We start from the raw sequence: 21,125 nt of genomic DNA, 5'->3' as shown, positions 1-21,125 counted from the left end.
GTGTGAAGGTGTATTAGTGTGAGTAGTATAGGTGGGAGTAGGGTAGATGTGAGGGTGTATTAGTGTGAGTAGTATAGGTGGGAGGAGGGGAGGTGTGAGGGTGTATTAGTGTGAGTAGTATAGGTGGGAGTAGGGTAGATGTGAGGATATATCAGTAAGTAGTACAGGTGGGAATAAGGTAGGTGTGAAGGTGTATTAGTGTGAGTAGTATAGGTGGGAGTAGGGTAGATGTGAGGGTGTATTAGTGTGAGTAGTATAGGTGGGAGGAGGGGAGGTGTGAGGGTGTATTAGTGTGAGTAGTATAGGTGGGAGTAGGGTAGATGTGAGGATATATCAGTAAGTAGTACAGGTGGGAATAAGGTAGGTGTGAAGGTGTATTAGTGTGAGTAGTATAGGTGGGAGTAGGGTAGATGTGAGGGTGTATTAGTGTGAGTAGTATAGGTGGGAGGAGGGGAGGTGTGAGGGTGTATTAGTGTGGGTAGTATAGGTGGGAGGAGGGGAGGTGTGAGGGTGTATTAGTGTGAGTAGTATAGGTGGGAGTAGGGTAGATGTGAGGATATATCAGTAAGTAGTACAGGTGGGAATAAGGTAGGTGTGAAGGTGTATTAGTGTGAGTAGTATAGGTGGGAGTAGGGTAGGTGTGAGGGTGTATTAGTGTGAGTAGTATAGGTGGGAGTAGGGGAGGTGTGAGGGTGTATTAGTGTGAGTAGTATAGGTGGGAGGAGGGGAGGTGTGAGGATATATCAGTAAGTAGTATAGGTGGGAGTAGGGTAGGTGTGAGGGTGTATTAGTGTGAGTAGTATAGGTGGGAGGAGGGTAGGTGTGAGGGTGTATTAGTGTGAGTAGTATAGGTGGGAGTAGGGGAGGTGTGAGGGTGTATTAGTGTGAGTAGTATAGGTGGGAGGAGGGGAGGTGTGAGGGTGTATTAGTGTGAGTAGTATAGGTGGGAGGAGGGGAGGTGTGAGGGTGTATTAGTGTGAGTAGTATAGGTGGGAGGAGGGGAGGTGTGAGGGTGTATTAGTGTGAGTAGTATAGGTGGGAGTAGGGGAGGTGTGAGGGTGTATTAGTGTGAGTAGTATAGGTGGGAGGAGGGGAGGTGTGAGGGTGTATTAGTGTGAGTAGTATAGGTGGGAGGAGGGGAGGTGTGAGGGTGTATTAGTGTGAGTAGTATAGGTGGGAGGAGGGGAGGTGTGAGGGTGTATTAGTGTGGGTAGTATAGGTGGGAGGAGGGGAGGTGTGAGGGTGTATTAGTGTGAGTAGTATAGGTGGGAGTAGGGTAGATGTGAGGATATATCAGTAAGTAGTACAGGTGGGAATAAGGTAGGTGTGAAGGTGTATTAGTGTGAGTAGTATAGGTGGGAGTAGGGGAGGTGTGAGGGTGTATTAGTGTGAGTAGTATAGGTGGGAGGAGGGGAGGTGTGAGGGTGTATTAGTGTGGGTAGTATATGTGGGAGGAGGGGAGGTGTGAGGGTGTATTAGTGTGAGTAGTATAGGTGGGAGTAGGGTAGATGTGAGGATATATCAGTAAGTAGTACAGGTGGGAATAAGGTAGGTGTGAAGGTGTATTAGTGTGAGTAGTATAGGTGGGAGTAGGGTAGATGTGAGGGTGTATTAGTGTGAGTAGTATAGGTGGGAGGAGGGGAGGTGTGAGGGTGTATTAGTGTGAGTAGTATAGGTGGGAGTAGGGTAGATGTGAGGATATATCAGTAAGTAGTACAGGTGGGAATAAGGTAGGTGTGAAGGTGTATTAGTGTGAGTAGTATAGGTGGGAGTAGGGTAGATGTGAGGGTGTATTAGTGTGAGTAGTATAGGTGGGAGGAGGGGAGGTGTGAGGGTGTATTAGTGTGAGTAGTATAGGTGGGAGTAGGGTAGATGTGAGGATATATCAGTAAGTAGTACAGGTGGGAATAAGGTAGGTGTGAAGGTGTATTAGTGTGAGTAGTATAGGTGGGAGTAGGGTAGATGTGAGGGTGTATTAGTGTGAGTAGTATAGGTGGGAGGAGGGGAGGTGTGAGGGTGTATTAGTGTGGGTAGTATAGGTGGGAGGAGGGGAGGTGTGAGGGTGTATTAGTGTGAGTAGTATAGGTGGGAGTAGGGTAGATGTGAGGATATATCAGTAAGTAGTACAGGTGGGAATAAGGTAGGTGTGAAGGTGTATTAGTGTGAGTAGTATAGGTGGGAGTAGGGTAGGTGTGAGGGTGTATTAGTGTGAGTAGTATAGGTGGGAGTAGGGGAGGTGTGAGGGTGTATTAGTGTGAGTAGTATAGGTGGGAGGAGGGGAGGTGTGAGGATATATCAGTAAGTAGTATAGGTGGGAGTAGGGTAGGTGTGAGGGTGTATTAGTGTGAGTAGTATAGGTGGGAGGAGGGTAGGTGTGAGGGTGTATTAGTGTGAGTAGTATAGGTGGGAGTAGGGGAGGTGTGAGGGTGTATTAGTGTGAGTAGTATAGGTGGGAGGAGGGGAGGTGTGAGGGTGTATTAGTGTGAGTAGTATAGGTGGGAGGAGGGGAGGTGTGAGGGTGTATTAGTGTGAGTAGTATAGGTGGGAGGAGGGGAGGTGTGAGGGTGTATTAGTGTGAGTAGTATAGGTGGGAGGAGGGGAGGTGTGAGGGTGTATTAGTGTGAGTAGTATAGGTGGGAGGAGGGGAGGTGTGAGGGTGTATTAGTGTGAGTAGTATAGGTAGGAGTAGGGGAGGTGTAAGGGTGTATTAGTGTGAGTAGTATAGGTGGGAGGAGGGGAGGTGTGAGGATATATCAGTAAGTAGTATAGGTGGGAGTAGGGTAGGTGTGAAGGTGTATTAGTGTGAGTAGTATAGGTGGGAGGAGGGGAGGTGTGAGGGTGTATTAGTGTGAGTAGTATAGGTGGGAGGAGGGGAGGTGTGAGGGTGTATTAGTGTGAGTAGTATAGGTGGGAGGAGGGGAGGTGTGAGGATATATCAGTAAGTAGTATAGGTGGGAGTAGGGTAGGTGTGAGGGTGTATTAGTGTGAGTAGTACAGGTGGGAGTAGGGTAGATGTGAGGATATATCAGTAAGTAGTACAGGTGGGAATAAGGTAGGTGTGAAGGTGTATTAGTGTGAGTAGTATAGGTGGGAGGAGGGGAGGTGTGAGGGTGTATTAGTGTGAGTAGTATAGGTGGGAGGAGGGGAGGTGTGAGGGTGTATTAGTGTGAGTAGTATAGGTGGGAGGAGGGGAGGTGTGAGGGTGTATTAGTGTGAGTAGTATAGGTGGGAGGAGGGGAGGTGTGAGGATATATCAGTAAGTAGTATAGGTGGGAATAAGGTAGGTGTGAAGGTGTATTAGTGTGAGTAGTATAGGTGGGAGTAGGGGAGGTGTGAGGGTGTATTAGTGTGAGTAGTATAGGTGGGAGGAGGGGAGGTGTGAGGGTGTATTAGTGTGAGTAGTATAGGTGGGAGGAGGGGAGGTGTGAGGGTGTATTAGTGTGAGTAGTATAGGTGGGAGGAGGGGAGGTGTGAGGGTGTATTAGTGTGAGTAGTATAGGTGGGAGTAGGGGAGGTGTGAGGGTGTATTAGTGTGAGTAGTATAGGTGGGAGGAGGGGAGGTGTGAGGGTGTATTAGTGTGAGTAGTATAGGTGGGAGTAGGGGAGGTGTGAGGGTGTATTAGTGTGAGTAGTATAGGTGGGAGGAGGGGAGGTGTGAGGGTGTATTAGTGTGAGTAGTATAGGTGGGAGGAGGGGAGGTGTGAGGGTGTATTAGTGTGAGTAGTATAGGTAGGAGTAGGGGAGGTGTAAGGGTGTATTAGTGTGAGTAGTATAGGTGGGAGGAGGGGAGGTGTGAGGATATATCAGTAAGTAGTATAGGTGGGAGTAGGGTAGGTGTGAAGGTGTATTAGTGTGAGTAGTATAGGTGGGAGGAGGGGAGGTGTGAGGGTGTATTAGTGTGAGTAGTATAGGTGGGAGGAGGGGAGGTGTGAGGGTGTATTAGTGTGAGTAGTATAGGTGGGAGGAGGGGAGGTGTGAGGATATATCAGTAAGTAGTATAGGTGGGAGTAGGGTAGGTGTGAGGGTGTATTAGTGTGAGTAGTACAGGTGGGAGTAGGGTAGATGTGAGGATATATCAGTAAGTAGTACAGGTGGGAATAAGGTAGGTGTGAAGGTGTATTAGTGTGAGTAGTATAGGTGGGAGGAGGGGAGGTGTGAGGGTGTATTAGTGTGAGTAGTATAGGTGGGAGGAGGGGAGGTGTGAGGGTGTATTAGTGTGAGTAGTATAGGTGGGAGGAGGGGAGGTGTGAGGGTGTATTAGTGTGAGTAGTATAGGTGGGAGGAGGGGAGGTGTGAGGATATATCAGTAAGTAGTATAGGTGGGAATAAGGTAGGTGTGAAGGTGTATTAGTGTGAGTAGTATAGGTGGGAGTAGGGGAGGTGTGAGGGTGTATTAGTGTGAGTAGTATAGGTGGGAGGAGGGGAGGTGTGAGGGTGTATTAGTGTGAGTAGTATAGGTGGGAGGAGGGGAGGTGTGAGGGTGTATTAGTGTGAGTAGTATAGGTGGGAGTAGGGGAGGTGTGAGGGTGTATTAGTGTGAGTAGTATAGGTGGGAGGAGGGGAGGTGTGAGGGTGTATTAGTGTGAGTAGTATAGGTGGGAGGAGGGGAGGTGTGAGGGTGTATTAGTGTGAGTAGTATAGGTGGGAGGAGGGGAGGTGTGAGGGTGTATTAGTGTGAGTAGTATAGGTGGGAGGAGGGGAGGTGTGAGGGTGTATTAGTGTGAGTAGTATAGGTGGGAGGAGGGGAGGTGTGAGGGTGTATTAGTGTGAGTAGTATAGGTGGGAGGAGGGGAGGTGTGAGGGTGTATTAGTGTGAGTAGTATAGGTGGGAGTAGGGTAGATGTGAGGATATATCAGTAAGTAGTACAGGTGGGAATAAGGTAGGTGTGAAGGTGTATTAGTGTGAGTAGTATAGGTGGGAGTAGGGTAGATGTGAGGATATATCAGTAAGTAGTACAGGTGGGAATAAGGTAGGTGTGAAGGTGTATTAGTGTGAGTAGTATAGGTGGGAGTAGGGTAGATGTGAGGGTGTATTAGTGTGAGTAGTATAGGTGGGAGGAGGGGAGGTGTGAGGGTGTATTAGTGTGAGTAGTATAGGTGGGAGTAGGGTAGATGTGAGGATATATCAGTAAGTAGTACAGGTGGGAATAAGGTAGGTGTGAAGGTGTATTAGTGTGAGTAGTATAGGTGGGAGTAGGGTAGATGTGAGGATATATCAGTAAGTAGTACAGGTGGGAATAAGGTAGGTGTGAAGGTGTATTAGTGTGAGTAGTATAGGTGGGAGTAGGGTAGATGTGAGGATATATCAGTAAGTAGTACAGGTGGGAATAAGGTAGGTGTGAGGGTGTATTAGTGTGGGTAGTATAGGTGGGAGGAGGGGAGGTGTGAGGGTGTATTAGTGTGAGTAGTATAGGTGGGAGTAGGGTAGATGTGAGGATATATCAGTAAGTAGTACAGGTGGGAATAAGGTAGGTGTGAAGGTGTATTAGTGTGAGTAGTATAGGTGGGAGTAGGGTAGATGTGAGGATATATCAGTAAGTAGTACAGGTGGGAATAAGGTAGGTGTGAGGGTGTATTAGTGTGGGTAGTATAGGTGGGAGGAGGGGAGGTGTGAGGGTGTATTAGTGTGAGTAGTATAGGTGGGAGTAGGGTAGGTGTGAGGATATATCAGTAAGTAGTACAGGTGGGAATAAGGTAGGTGTGAGGGTGTATTAGTGTGGGTAGTATAGGTGGGAGGAGGGGAGGTGTGAGGGTGTATTAGTGTGAGTAGTATAGGTGGGAGTAGGGTAGGTGTGAGGATATATCAGTAAGTAGTACAGGTGGGAATAAGGTAGGTGTGAAGGTGTATTAGTGTGAGTAGTATAGGTGGGAGTAGGGTAGATGTGAGGGTGTATTAGTGTGAGTAGTATAGGTGGGAGGAGGGGAGGTGTGAGGGTGTATTAGTGTGAGTAGTATAGGTGGGAGTAGGGTAGATGTGAGGATATATCAGTAAGTAGTACAGGTGGGAATAAGGTAGGTGTGAAGGTGTATTAGTGTGAGTAGTATAGGTGGGAGTAGGGTAGATGTGAGGATATATCAGTAAGTAGTACAGGTGGGAATAAGGTAGGTGTGAAGGTGTATTAGTGTGAGTAGTATAGGTGGGAGTAGGGTAGATGTGAGGATATATCAGTAAGTAGTACAGGTGGGAATAAGGTAGGTGTGAGGGTGTATTAGTGTGGGTAGTATAGGTGGGAGGAGGGGAGGTGTGAGGGTGTATTAGTGTGAGTAGTATAGGTGGGAGTAGGGTAGATGTGAGGATATATCAGTAAGTAGTACAGGTGGGAATAAGGTAGGTGTGAGGGTGTATTAGTGTGGGTAGTATAGGTGGGAGGAGGGGAGGTGTGAGGGTGTATTAGTGTGAGTAGTATAGGTGGGAGTAGGGTAGGTGTGAGGATATATCAGTAAGTAGTACAGGTGGGAATAAGGTAGGTGTGAGGGTGTATTAGTGTGGGTAGTATAGGTGGGAGGAGGGGAGGTGTGAGGGTGTATTAGTGTGAGTAGTATAGGTGGGAGTAGGGTAGGTGTGAGGATATATCAGTAAGTAGTACAGGTGGGAATAAGGTAGGTGTGAAGGTGTATTAGTGTGAGTAGTATAGGTGGGAGTAGGGTAGATGTGAGGGTGTATTAGTGTGAGTAGTATAGGTGGGAGGAGGGGAGGTGTGAGGGTGTATTAGTGTGAGTAGTATAGGTGGGAGTAGGGTAGATGTGAGGATATATCAGTAAGTAGTACAGGTGGGAATAAGGTAGGTGTGAAGGTGTATTAGTGTGAGTAGTATAGGTGGGAGTAGGGTAGATGTGAGGATATATCAGTAAGTAGTACAGGTGGGAATAAGGTAGGTGTGAAGGTGTATTAGTGTGAGTAGTATAGGTGGGAGTAGGGTAGATGTGAGGATATATCAGTAAGTAGTACAGGTGGGAATAAGGTAGGTGTGAGGGTGTATTAGTGTGGGTAGTATAGGTGGGAGGAGGGGAGGTGTGAGGGTGTATTAGTGTGGGTAGTATAGGTGGGAGTAGGGTAGGTGTGAGGGTGTATTAGTGTGAGTAGTATAGGTGGGAGTAGGGTAGATGTGAGGATATATCAGTAAGTAGTACAGGTGGGAATAAGGTAGGTGTGAGGGTGTATTAGTGTGGGTAGTATAGGTGGGAGGAGGGGAGGTGTGAGGGTGTATTAGTGTGAGTAGTATAGGTGGGAGTAGGGTAGGTGTGAGGATATATCAGTAAGTAGTACAGGTGGGAATAAGGTAGGTGTGAGGGTGTATTAGTGTGGGTAGTATAGGTGGGAGGAGGGGAGGTGTGAGGGTGTATTAGTGTGAGTAGTATAGGTGGGAGTAGGGTAGGTGTGAGGATATATCAGTAAGTAGTACAGGTGGGAATAAGGTAGGTGTGAAGGTGTATTAGTGTGAGTAGTATAGGTGGGAGTAGGGTAGATGTGAGGGTGTATTAGTGTGAGTAGTATAGGTGGGAGGAGGGGAGGTGTGAGGGTGTATTAGTGTGAGTAGTATAGGTGGGAGTAGGGTAGATGTGAGGATATATCAGTAAGTAGTACAGGTGGGAATAAGGTAGGTGTGAAGGTGTATTAGTGTGAGTAGTATAGGTGGGAGTAGGGTAGATGTGAGGATATATCAGTAAGTAGTACAGGTGGGAATAAGGTAGGTGTGAAGGTGTATTAGTGTGAGTAGTATAGGTGGGAGTAGGGTAGATGTGAGGATATATCAGTAAGTAGTACAGGTGGGAATAAGGTAGGTGTGAGGGTGTATTAGTGTGGGTAGTATAGGTGGGAGGAGGGGAGGTGTGAGGGTGTATTAGTGTGGGTAGTATAGGTGGGAGTAGGGTAGGTGTGAGGGTGTATTAGTGTGAGTAGTATAGGTGGGAGTAGGGTAGGTGTGAGGATATATCAGTAAGTAGTACAGGTGGGAATAAGGTAGGTGTGAAGGTAGGGTAGGTTCAGTGACAAACATCACTATATTTATTTATTAACAGTTTCTTATATAGCGCAGCGTATTCTGTTGCGCTTTACAATTGGAGGTGGTTACTTGTCCCCGAGTAACCTCGGATTCCCTCTCACTATCAGTAACCTACTTTTACTGACTCCTCCCCTTGCGTAGTAGCCAGGTAACTACGAGATTACTACACTGGCATGATCTGGCACCGCCTACTCCTGGGTATGCGTAAACACGATTCTGCAACACTTCCTGGGTAGTGTCAGCTAATTCCTACCGATCCCTCACTATGGACTAGTCTGCATAAGGTAACTGACAAAGGGCTTCAACTTGGAGGCACTGGGCTCAATCCAGGACAGCTGGAGAATGAAATAGCGCTTTGCACTATTCTGGTGGTCAGAGAAAACAAGCAGATGCAGGCCTCTTACGGCAAGATCAGAGATGAATAGAATAAGCCCCGACTGGGGCTGGTAAGGACACTAACCCCCCCCTACCCTAACCCTCCCTTAGTGGTGCCTAACCCTAACCTCCCCCTCCGCACACCCCAAACATAACCCTCCCCTTAGTGCTTAGTGGTGCCTAACCTCTCCCTCCCTGCACCCCAAACATAACCCCCCCTTTCCCTAACCTACCCCTCCCGGGGGTCCCTAAACCTAACCCTCTCCCCCGGCTAGAACCTTAGACACCCGGTTTACCTTCGTTAGGTATGCCGGGTGTCGGGTGTGGGGATAGCGTGTTTTCGATGCCTATCTTTAGTCCCATGTCGGGCATGCAGTGTCAGGATGGCTCCCGAAGGTATCCCGACTGCATCCCCTTACACCAGAGGTTCTCAAACACGGTCCTCAAGGCATCCCAACAGTTCAGGTTTTATAGATATCCATGGTTGAGCATACGTGATTAAATCATATTGACTGAGGTACTAATTAAATCACCTGTGGCCAAGCATGAATATTCTTAAAACCTGGATTGCTAGGGTGCCTTCAGGACTGAGGGCATGATTCAGAGCCGCTCGCTATTTGCGAGCGCACGCTCTGAATCAGGGCGGGGAGTATTTTTTTTTTCCCACTGTCCGCTCACTAAGCTGTGGGTGCCCACCCACAGCTAGTGCAAGCGGTCAGGAGATGGTCGCGCCCATCGGCATTGCGAGGAGACCCTAAGGTAGGGTCTCCGCACTCGCAATGCCAAGTGGACTTCCAGCTCTAATAGACGAGTGATGTCAGTAGGGACGCCCACAAACAGCAGGTGTTCCTTCGGGAACGCCCCCATTTGTTCAGCCACCCCTCCTACAAAACGGGGCAAGCAGTCGATCAACATCGACAGCCGCGAGCTCTAGAACGAGTGAAGGTCTCACTCGCGACTTGGCTCGCGCATGTGCATTGGGCCACCATCGACCAGCTTGCAAGCGGATCTGAATCAGGCCCTGAGTTTGGGAACCTCATCCTTAAGCTGGCCATCCACTACACAATTATCTGTCAGATATCTGCCCAATCTGGCTGGTTGGAATGAAAACCTGGTAATGTATGGGAGCAAATGACAGTCGTCCATTTGCTCATAAACACTGGAAAATAGGCAAAAATGGTCGTTGAGACAAATTGGATAAAACAAATGTAACCAATTTGAACAATTTTTTTTTTCTTTTTTCCGTGTTTAAAACCATATGATGGTCTGTCATTTGCTCCCATACTTTACCAGGTTTTCATTCCAACCAGCCAGGTAGGACAGATTTTTGTATAGTGGATGGCCAGCTTAAAGGTGCCCACACACATACCGATGTCCTCACGATACGATTTTATGGCCAATTTCCTCATGAACTTTCACGGGAGCTCCCTTGCCGTCGTGATCACGATTTGGAGTTAAAAATGTCCAATCTGACTAAAGATCTATCTTGCAGCCAATGCATTGTATCCCAGATTGGCTAATCTGCCCTACAGCACGGCAGATCTGAAGATGCGATGTACGATGAGCAGGGACGCGCATCGGCATCATGCTCGTGAGTATAAACTCACGATTTGTACTTTTTTTTACCCGATTTGTCGTCACGATTCGTCGAAATCGGCCAAATCGTTTAAAATGTCGCTATGTGTGTGGGCACCTTTAGACGTATACCGCTTTTAACAGAGGTGATGGAACGCGGTTATCAGTACGTCACCTAGTGGTCATTCTAGCGCCCTGCCTCTGCCACACCCCGTGCAGTTCCTCTTCCTGTCTGGGGTGTCGCTCATAGCTCTGGTGCTTCTAACAAACAGTGGTCTGTATCTAAGTAGGTTTTTTTTTTTATCAGCCGACTGTGCTAGAACCACCAGAGCAGAGAGCGACACCCCATGCAGGAAAGAGGAACTGCACGGGTTGAGACAGGTGCACGCTGGTAGAATGAACACTAGTCACCTGTGTTGTAGGTTACATGCACTATCATACAAATCCAGTAGGAAGTTACACAGCTACACCATACGATTATCTTGGATAGGTGAGATCATGTGAGGCTGCTGGGAAAGAACCTGCTTCATGTAATATTACAAGTAACCATATAGGAAGCAGATTTAGCTGCACAGTGTGCCCATGTTATGTTATTCTCGCACTCCATGTGATCTATTTATGTTCCATCTGCTACGAAGTTACATCTTGTAAGTATATATCTTAAAGGGACCGAGACCCTATTTTGTTTTACCAGAAACACTTTATAGACCATGGGTCCTTTCTCAACCCAATTTTATCTATGCACCTTTTGGGGTGAATGTTTTAAGATTATAGGTTACACTATGGGCGGAATTCAATTGATTGCGCGGCCCGCATCTCCCGTCTAAAGTGACAGGAGATCACGGGCCGCTATTCAATTGTGCCAGCGTTTCACGCTGATCGCACCCAAAGTGGTCGGGTTTAGCCGCGTAAAACGGCTAACCCCGACCAAAGTGCTGGGCGCGATCGCGAAAAGTGCAGTTTGGGCGCCCAAACAGGACACTTTTTCGCCGATTTCAGCTCGCACCCCTCTGGGGCTGCGAGCTGAAATTGAGCGCTAGCAGCTGATCGCACCCGACAGGAGCAACAATAGAATAGCTCCGTCGGGTGCGAAGGGGGGAATAATCAATTGAATTCCGCCCTATGATGTTACTCTTCCTACATGTGAATATACTCCCTGTGTTCATCACTGCTACATCCCACAGTAACCAGGCGACTCTGGATACGTTTGGTAATAGACGTGACGATTGTTCTGGAACAATACTAAGCACCGGTTACTTGTATCTTAAGGAAAGTGGGTTATTGCTCAGAACGTCTTATACCTTGCTAAAAGTGCTTGTGACCATCGCAGCATTGAAATGTCTCACACATACAATCCTTCTGATGGTGAGAGGATACACTTCAGCCCTTTATATAGCAAAACGCTGTAATCCTGCCCCTAGCCCTCTCGCCCCAGTAAGTAAATGTGGCCATATGCCGCATTTGTGGTACCTCCAGACTCGCATTTCTGCGCACCGCCCCTCAGCGCTTGCCGGGCCGTTGCCGACATTTCTAGGACATTCCAATGGCAATGCGCATCCTTCACTCCAAATTGGATTGACCCCTAAGACTGGCACACAGATCAGACAACTGACAAGATATAAAAACAAACTCACAAAAACTAACAAACAATTTCCTTTTACCTTTCATATATCTACCACCCAAACCAGTAAACTTTAACCACAATCCGATTTAGCATATGACATTCTCAGAGAACTCCACAATACGGGAATACCCCTGGAGGGCAGTGACTTGGTCATTTAACACTAAACCAGGATAATAACCATATCGCATCCTACAGTACGCCAGAAAACAAGGCGATTTCTTACACAATACTCGTGAAATACATTCCTAGAAGTGTATAGTTCTTACATTTAAACATACATTTCTACAAACACACAGCGCATTAAATATAACATGTTAAAAACCATCACATATACATTCACAGTGGATGGCACCTAGCGCCAATAGCTCATAGTGTTCACTCCAGCTTCTTGATTGGGCAGGACGCCGCACTGTGCAAGTCTCTTGGGGCACGTAGTGTGACCTTGTGGTATAACCCACCTTACCATCATTCTAGGGGGCCCATTGCTCCTCGAAAGATGGGGTTGAAGGGGACAATGAGAAGGGCAGCAGCATTGTGGAAAGCAGGGAGCCACGGGCCTCTGATCAATGGGGGCACCGGGCCACCCCCATTATGGCAGGGCGCATTTTAGCCTTGTAACATTGGGCAGGGCATGAGGTGCTGCTGAAACCGCCTAGCGGGAACACTAACCTGGACTGTTCGTGTGCCTTGAGGACCGTGGTTGGAAACCCCTGGGTTAAGGTCTTACATAGACTGTCCTATTCTCTTTTTTCAAACAGTTGACAGATGAGAAATCATTTTGTTTGACAAAACTCAATTCCATTTTTGACTCCTCGCTGTAGCTGCCTTTTGCAGATATAACCGCAGAACACACCCTTCACGTTCTGCCTGGAAGTGATGGGGGAAGTTCTTCCCGGCAATGCAGAAGTTCCCATAGAAGAGTGGCTTTGCTGTCACCCTCCTGCCCAGCTCATCCCAAACCAGCTGGATGGGGTGCAAGTCTGGAGGCTGTGCAGTCATTCCATGACGGTAGTTGTGAAGTAGCCTGGAGGCAGGCTGTGGGTCATTATCTTACTGTAGGACAACTAGGCATAGGCTAGCGGGTACTGCAAGGCACTGCAAAATGGTGTGGTAGCCCTTTTGGTTTATGGTGCCAGGGATTCTGTTCAAGTCACCGACCCTTTAAAAGCCCCCTACCCATCATGCGTCCTCCTCCAACAATTTTAAAAGGGTCAATATTTAAGCCAACAATATAAAATTGTTGTCTTAAATATGCCTGGAAAAGAACCTCCCTAGTAAATACGCTCCTGAGATACCAACTGTAGACAGTACATAAACCCCACACACTGAGGAATGGGTCTATAAATCTTCTCCCAGTCCTCTGGTGGTGACTCACAGCCCAAGTAGCCTCTGTCATTGCTGCATAAGAGGTGTCACATCCATTACTTCTTACCTAATAAATGCCTTTTTAATAAACTTTTGATTTCCTGCTAAGCTAAACTTGTATTTTCTTTTACCCCCTAGCTGTAACCGCTGACCTCTGTACCATTTCATGTTATACAATGGGCTAAAAATGCAAAAACTTTGAAAAATTGGGGTGCTCTAAACCACAGACAAGCCAGGAGCCTCAAGCGCACATGTCACACACATTACATACGAACTGGGAGTTGCACACACACACAAACACGTTCCATACGGGCAGGGAGTTACACACACACACGTTCCATACGGGCAGGGAGTTACACACACACACGTTCCATACGGGCAGGGAGTTACACACACACACGTTACATACGGGCAGGGAGTTACACACACACACGTTACATACGGGCTGAGAGTTACACACACACACACGTTACATACGGGCTGAGAGTTATACACACACACGTTACATACGGGCTGAGAGTTACACACACACACGTTACATACGGGCTGGGAGTTACACACACACACGTTACATACGGGCTGGGAGTTGCACACACACGTTACATACGGGCTGGGAGTTACACACACACACGTTACATACGGGCTGGGAGTTACACACACACACGTTACATACGGGCTGGGAGTTACACACACACACGTTACATACGGGCTGGGAGTTACACACACACACGTTACATACGGGCTGGGAGTTACACACACACACGTTACATACGGGCTGGGAGTTACACACACACACGTTACATACGGGCTGGGAGTTACACACACACACGTTACATACGGGCTGGGAGTTACACACACACACGTTACATACGGGCTGAGAGTTACACACACGTTACATACGGGCTGGGAGTTACACACACACACGTTACATACGGGCTGGGAGTTACACACACACACGTTACATACGGGCTGGGAGTTACACACACACACGTTACATACGGGCTGGGAGTTACACACACACACGTTACATACGGGCTGGGAGTTACACACACACACGTTACATACGGGCTGGGAGTTACACACACACACGTTACATACGGGCTGGGAGTTACACACACACACACGTTACATACGGGCTGAGAGTTACACACACACACACGTTACATACGGGCTGGGAGTTACACACACACACGTTACATACGGGCTGGGAGTTACACACACACACGTTACATACGGGCTGGGAGTTACACACACACACGTTACATACGGGCTGAGAGTTATACACACACACGTTACATACGGGCTGAGAGTTACACACACACACACGTTACATACGGGCTGGGAGTTGCACACACACACGTTACATACGGGCAGGGAGTTACACACACACACGTTACATACGGGCTGGGAGTTACACACACACACACGTTACATACGGGCTGAGAGTTACACACACACACACGTTACATACGGGCTGAGAGTTATACACACACACGTTACATACGGGCTGAGAGTTACACACACACACGTTACATACGGGCTGGGAGTTACACACACACACGTTACATACGGGCTGGGAGTTGCACACACACACGTTACATACGGGCTGGGAGTTGCACACACACACGTTACATACGGGCTGGGAGTTACACACACACACGTTACATACGGGCTGGGAGTTACACACACACACGTTACATACGGGCTGGGAGTTACACACACACACGTTACATACGGGCTGAGAGTTACACACACACACACGTTACATACGGGCTGAGAGTTACACACACACACGTTACATACGGGCTGGGAGTTACACACACACACGTTACATACGGGCTGGGAGTTACACACACACACGTTACATACGGGCTGGGAGTTACACACACACACGTTACATACGGGCTGAGAGTTACACACACACACGTTACATACGGGCTGGGAGTTACACACACACACGTTACATACGGGCTGAGAGTTATACACACACACGTTACATACGGGCTGAGAGTTACACACACACACGTTACATACGGGCTGGGAGTTACACACACACACACGTTACATACGGGCTGGGAGTTACACACACACACACGTTACATACGGGCTGGGAGTTACACACACGTTACATACGGGCTGGGAGTTACACACACACACGTTACATACGGGCTGGGAGTTACACACACACACGTTACATACGGGCTGGGAGTTACACACACACACGTTACATACGGGCTGGGAGTTACACACACACACGTTACATACGGGCTGAGAGTTACACACACACACGTTACATACGGGCTGGGAGTTACACACACACACACGTTACATACGGGCTGGGAGTTACACACACACACGTTACATACGGGCTGGGAGTTACACACACGTTACATACGGGCTGGGAGTTACACACACACACGTTACATACGGGCTGGGAGTTACACACACACACACGTTACATACGGGCTGGGAGTTACACACACACACGTTACATACGGGCTGGGAGTTACACACACACACGTTACATACGGGCTGGGAGTTACACACACACACGTTACATACGGGCTGGGAGTTACACACACACACGTTACATACGGGCTGGGAGTTACACACACACACGTTACATACGGGCTGGGAGTTACACACACACACGTTACATACGGGCTGGGAGTTACACACACACACACGTTACATACGGGCTGGGAGTTACACACACACACGTTACATACGGGCTGGGAGTTACACACACGTTACATACGGGCTGGGAGTTACACACACACACGTTACATACGGGCTGGGAGTTACACACACACACGTTACATACGGGCTGGGAGTTACACACACACACGTTACATACGGGCTGAGAGTTACACACACACACGTTACATACGGGCTGGGAGTTACACACACACACACGTTACATACGGGCTGGGAGTTACACACACACACGTTACATACGGGCTGGGAGTTACACACACACGTTACATACGGGCTGGGAGTTACACACACACACGTTACATACGGGCTGGGAGTTACACACACACACACGTTACATACGGGCTGGGAGTTACACACACACACGTTACATACGGGCTGGGAGTTACACACACACACGTTACATACGGGCTGGGAGTTACACACACACACGTTACATACGGGCTGGGAGTTACACACACACACGTTACATACGGGCTGGGAGTTACACACACACACGTTACATACGGGCTGGGAGTTACACACACACACGTTACATACGGGCTGGGAGTTACACACACACACGTTACATACGGGCTGGGAGTTACACACACACACACGTTACATACGGGCTGGGAGTTACACACACACACGTTACATACGGGCTGGGAGTTACACACACACACACGTTACATACGGGCTGGGAGTTACACACACGTTACATACGGGCTGGGAGTTACACACACGTTACATACGGGCAGGGAGTTACACACACACACACGTTACATACGGGCAGGGAGTTACACACACACACGTTACATACGGGCAGGGAGTTACACACACACACACGTTACATACGGGCAGGGAGTTACACACACACACGTTACATACGGGCAGGGAGTTACACACACGTTACATACGGGCTGAGATGCCGGGTGTCACAGCCGCTGTGGGCCCCGTGCTGCAGTATGGACTCTCCGCACAGCTCCGGGCCGCCCTCCGAGCTCTCTCCCCGGGTACCGCGATCACAGTAGGCCGCAGGACGGACAGCAAACTGCGTCATCAATCAATATGGCGATTGTGACATCACTGGAACCTCCTATGACACGCAGCGGAGGCCTCTGATAGGCCGAGCGCCCTGTCACTCACACACAGCAGACGGTGCGCCGGGCTTCGAGGTTACAAAAACTTTTGTGGGCGGGCCCCACGGCAAGCTCCTCTGCCATTGGTTCCCGCCACTTGTTTACGTGTGAGCATGAATACGTCACCCGCCACTCACACTCCTGCGGGGAGCGGCCGCCCAGCAAACCCAGCACCCACTGAGCACTGAGCACTGAGCATCAGCACCCAGCACCCAGCACTGAGCATCAGCACCCAGCACTGAGCATCAGCACTCAGCACCCAGCACTGAGCATCAGCACCCAGCACTGAGCATCAGCACCCAGCACTGAGCATCAGCACTCAGCACCCAGCACTGAGCATCAGCACCCAGCACTGAGCATCAGCACCCAGCACTCAGCACTGAGCATCAGCACCCAGCACTGAGCATCAGCACCCAGCACTGAGCATCAGCACCCAGCACTCAGCACTGAGCATCAGCACCCAACACCCAGCACTCAGCACTGAGCATCAGCACTCAGCACCCAACACCCAGCACTGATGTGGGAATACTGATATCTATATCTAATTTTATTTTTTTCTTCTCTCTCTCTCTCTTCTATCTCATATCTATCTATCTATCCCATAGCTATCTATCTCATATCTATATCTATCCCATAGCTATCTATCTCATATCTATTGTCTATCTCATATCTATATCTCATAGCTATCTATCTCATATCTATATCTATCCCATAGCTATCTATCCCATATCTATTGTCTATCTCATATCTATATCTATCCCATAGCTATCTATCTCATATCTATTGTCTATCTCATATCTATATCTCATAGCTATCTATCTCATATCTATATCTATCCCATAGCTATCTATCTCATATCTATATCTATCCCATAGCTATCTATCTCATATCTATATCCCATAGCTATCTATCTCATATTTATCTGTCTCATATTTATCTCATATCTATATCCCATTGCTATCTCATATTTATCCCATGTCTATCTATCCCATAGCTCATATCTATCATCTACCTATCTCATCTATCTTTCTACATCATGGTCCTTAGGGTCCACAGGCCTTAACCTTGGGGGGTCAAAGTTAATCTCTTTGAGCCTCCCAGGATGCAGCAGGCTCCCCTCCTATACCCCGCTCCCCGGCCAAGGCACCCTCAGTTTTGTCGGTGCTCGGTTGGAGTCTGGTGTACCACGCAAGGGGGGCTGTTCACAGCCCCTGAAGACTTCTTAGAGCAGGTAATATGGACAGTCCGGCGGACGTCCACATAACCGCCCTGCCAGTGCTGAGACCCTAGTACTGATCTGGGGATCTCGGCGGGCCTCCGGGGGTTTTCTGCTGACAGGGACCCCGGAGGATCCCTGACTGTGGCCGGGTCTACGGGGGACGGGTAAGTAACGGTGGACGTCCGCAGTGTGGGCATCCGCCGTCACAGTCATATGTTCACCCAGAGCTGGGGGCTCCTGGGGTGTGGGTCTGCTGGTGGAGCCAGGCACTCCACCTAGCCTCCAAGGACAGCAAACCAGAGGAGTAGTGGTACCGCTCTGGTGTTAATTGCAGGCCGGGGGAGGATGCATTCCCTGTTTACAGCCGGCTCCTCTCCCACTGCTGAGCGCCAGAAGCTCGCTCTTTGCTGGGCTCCTCCTGACTGAGGTCCAGCTGCCATTTTAACAACAGGAGCCGCAGTCAGCGGTGAAGCCAGGTCCCCCTCCTGCATACCTCTCCCTCTGGACTGAGAGGTGCAGGTAACAGCGCGGTCCTACCAGGTCCAGTACCTGGACAGTTGACTGGAAGCGCTGATAGACACTGTTTCTGCTGAGTGATGTTGCCTGTGTCTATCCTTTCTCTTACTGTCAGACATTTTAGCTATCCCTATTTTTCTCTTTCATCAAAAATATTCGAGGGGTGGGATAGTTTGTATTTAGACCAGGTCTGTGTTTAATAGTCACATACATTGTGTCTATTTACCGTTATCATGTCAGGGGATGATGAACCTGTGCAGCTAGCTACACCTGCCTTATATTCCTGCAATAGATGTAAGTCAGGTATTGGGGAGGAAGAAGCAGAGAGAGGGGGCCTATGTACTACATGTATGCTACCTAGCCCTTCTCAGGCCGCCTGCTTGCTGCAAGAGCCTCCTTGGGCAAAAAGTCTGGCTCAGGCTATGTCCATACTGGCAGGACGAATAGCGGCTCCGCTTGTGTACCACTCTATGGGGTCCACACAGCAGCCGATGGTACCGGGCCCTTCTCAGGGGAGCCCTGGGCAGATGGTAGTGGCACAGGGCCAGCCGTTACCTGCGCCTCAAGTGTCCCCTGCCCCTACTTGGGTGGACAAATTTCCCAAGGCGGTTAATTTCCTTACGGAGGAATTCCCGCAAAGAGGACATTATTATTATCCTAGCCTCAGTATGTTACCCCAGATGATGGGGAAATCCTAGATTTGTCTGACACTGAAGCTCCTGCCAAAGAGGCGGAAGCTAGGTCGTATATATATATCCCAGGACTTATACGGGCGGTCCAGGAGATCATGGTGATTGAGGACAAGACGTCTGCAGATACAGAGCTTACGCATGCTTATTTCAAGAGTGTTAAGAACACTAATGAGGTGTTTCCTTTATCTGGTGTCAAAGCTGGATAACTGGCTGAGACAAGATCAGTTTAAAATTGAAGCGTGCGCGACGCCATCTTGCGAATGGCAGCTAGACTCCATTTTAGAAACAAGAATCTGCAAGACGTCATTTTGCGACCAGCGTCACTTTAAGTTACAACTCACGAGCTAAGAACAGGTGGCAATGTTTTTGATAATCTACCAAGGGAAACTAGGAGAACAGCCTCATGCGAAAAAGTAAATAGAAAAGACAATGCACCAGAAACTGTGAGTGTTTTACATACAAATTGGGAATCCCTGTTGGCAATTGTAATATAATCCAGGCATTGATCTACACAATTGGAATTGTCTGAATCCTAAACAGGTTTTAGTTTCACACCCAGACAGAATGGCCTAGCTTCACAGCTGGAGGTTACATTTGCATTGCAGTCTGAAACTGTGAGTGAGGAATGATGTGTGTGTGTGTATGTATATATAAATATGTTAAGTCCATCATAGATGGAATCTCATGCATAAACACTGCACATTACGCACAATTGAGCTGCTAACATGACGCCCAGTAGCGAATGCACAATTATTAGCATCATGCGATTGCATCTTTCACCATTTCACATACACACATTATGCTTAAGACCCCGAATGAAAATACCGTTTAGTAGCTAAATGCGCACGCATCTGTCCCCAGTTAACTAGCGTCCTTATATCAAACCCCGAATATTCACACATAAGGTTTAATAAGCTTTAAAGTATATGATTTAAGTTGGTTCAGTTAGTTTAAATGCTGAGAAATAAAGATATTTGATAACTAAGGTTTTATACATGCTAAACAAGCCGTGTTTGGTTTCGTACTGATGCGTACACTTTCCACAGTATTCCGGTGTTATCGGTGGGGAGATCGCATCATGCATTCTCGAGTTATGGATCGCAGAGACTTCAAGCAACAAAATGTATTAACTGTTAGGATGTTACAGGGGGCGGGAAGGGAAAGACCCCCAGCTGTTAGAGGCAGGGAGAGTCTATTTGAATCAGCCTGTTAAATGAACCAATGACATCAGCAACAAACTTCTCTATTGTCCTGTCTATTCTGGAGGGGTATAAATATGTGTGCTCAAACGCTGGGTTTTTAGTCTTCGTGCTGAATGACGAGGGGTCCCTTGCTGATGCCTATCTTCGGGTCCGGAAGCGCTGCGTCTGTATACTGTACTTGGGTCTGTATATTTCCTTTTGCGCCTAAATTGTGTCTGGATCAATTGCGTGTAACTGAACTTTTACCTGAATAACACTTGTGCTTTGGAACCACAGATTCCAGGTCTAAGTCTTTATTTACTGTATGACTGCGTACGCAAATTAGCGTCATCCTCAGAAGGTATAGGAAGGAGTATATAGAGGTTCTGATCCAGTATCGTTAGTTGGGGGCTCGTAGTGAAATCACCTGCTCACACGGTACATATGGCTATCGATATTTCAGCAAAGGGTGTAGTGGCCGCATGCAGGGTTTGCCTGCAACCGCTTTGTGCTGAAAGATCGCTATCCATCTCCGTGTGAATCAAGGAAGCTGACTAGAATCCAGGGACAAGAGAGAAAAAAGTTTGTTTTCCTCTGTTGATAGAACCTTACGTTTAAAGGGGTGCCGCAGTACTGAGTACGCGGCTAAGTCGCAGGTTTGCGCATAGCAAAGATGCACTTTTGTGTACGCAGCTAAAAAGTTATACGGTTGTGCGGTAGTCGCATTATTGGGTATGCG

The 21,125-nt window shown here is 48.2% G+C and overlaps 1 protein-coding gene across 2 annotated transcripts in view; it reads right to left on the bottom strand.

The window, feature by feature from the left end:
* NUP98 (nucleoporin 98 and 96 precursor) overlaps window positions 1–16,775 on the bottom strand; it is a 120,972-nt gene extending 104,197 nt beyond the window's left edge. For both annotated transcript variants that reach the window (XM_088453880.1, XM_088453881.1), the window contains exon 1: window positions 16,557–16,775. The gene's annotated coding sequence lies outside the window, so the exon portion shown is untranslated. The remainder of the gene's footprint in view (window positions 1–16,556) is intronic.
* Between the last annotated feature and the right edge of the window lie 4,350 nt (window positions 16,776–21,125).

Source organism: Taudactylus pleione, unplaced genomic scaffold (genome assembly GCF_031769625.1).
Source record: "Taudactylus pleione unplaced genomic scaffold, aTauple2 ptg000598l, whole genome shotgun sequence".
NCBI lineage: Eukaryota > Metazoa > Chordata > Amphibia > Anura > Myobatrachidae > Taudactylus > Taudactylus pleione.
The sequence above is the reverse complement of the archived record's forward strand: the minus strand, read 5'-3'. Positions and strand labels throughout refer to the sequence as shown.